Below are 325 nucleotides of genomic sequence, written 5' to 3' on the forward strand. Positions count from 1 at the left end.
CCCTTCTTTTCTTGATGAGTCTGGCTAATGGTTTATCAATTTTGTTTACCTTCTCAAAGAACCAGCTTTTAGTTTTATTGATCTTTGCTATTGTTTCCTTCATTTCTTTTTCATTTATTTCTGAGCTGATCTTTATGATTTCTTTCCTTCTGCTAACTTTGGGGTTTTTTTGGTTCTTTCTCTAATTGCTTTAGGTGTAAAGTTGGGTTGTCTATTTGAGATGTTTCTTGTTTCTTGAGGTAGGATTGTATTGCTAGAAACTTCCCTCTTAGAACTGCTTTTGTTCATTCCACACGTTTTTGGTTGTTGTGTTTTCACTGTCATT

The sequence above is a fragment of the Physeter macrocephalus genome, chromosome 1 (genome assembly GCF_002837175.3).
Source record: "Physeter macrocephalus isolate SW-GA chromosome 1, ASM283717v5, whole genome shotgun sequence".
NCBI lineage: Eukaryota > Metazoa > Chordata > Mammalia > Artiodactyla > Physeteridae > Physeter > Physeter macrocephalus.